The sequence below is a fragment of the Berghia stephanieae genome, chromosome 4 (genome assembly GCF_034508935.2).
Source record: "Berghia stephanieae isolate SIO BIC M18660-M18661 chromosome 4, UCSD_Bste_1.3, whole genome shotgun sequence".
In the NCBI taxonomy this organism is placed as follows: domain Eukaryota; kingdom Metazoa; phylum Mollusca; class Gastropoda; order Nudibranchia; family Aeolidiidae; genus Berghia; species Berghia stephanieae.
In genome coordinates this window covers 2,031,644-2,032,192 of record NC_088363.1, presented here as the reverse complement: position 1 = coordinate 2,032,192, position 549 = coordinate 2,031,644, and positions in this window count along the sequence as shown.

Genomic DNA, 549 nt, shown 5'->3' with positions numbered 1-549 from the left:
CACTGAACTCTTTGTAATTGTTTTTAGATCGCCATTTGAGTGGTTAGTTTTCACTGATGTCTCGTAAACTTACAGTTAACTTTAGAAGTTGCACATATCTTTGTGTGTTGATTTGATTGGTCTGGCGAGAAGACTGGGTGGTATTTTACTTATCATCAACAACACACACATAAAAATAAAATAAAAAAGGGAGCGTTGAAGATTATGCTTCTGATGAATGTGGCGAATGAAAGGCTGATTAATAATAATAATAATATAATACGTTCCAATCAAATATTAAAATGCTTCAATTTGTTAGAAAGGTCTCCTTTTCATAATGGAATCATCAATAAGACATACTTCATAACTCATTTTGATACACCATCACCACTACTATTATCATCATCATCATCATCATCATCATCATCATCATCATCATCATCATCATCATCATCATGATCATCATCACCATTGTTGTCATCGTCGTCGTCATCATCATCAACATCACCAGCGTCATCATCAACACCACCACCACCAGCATCATCATCATCATCATCATCATCATCATCA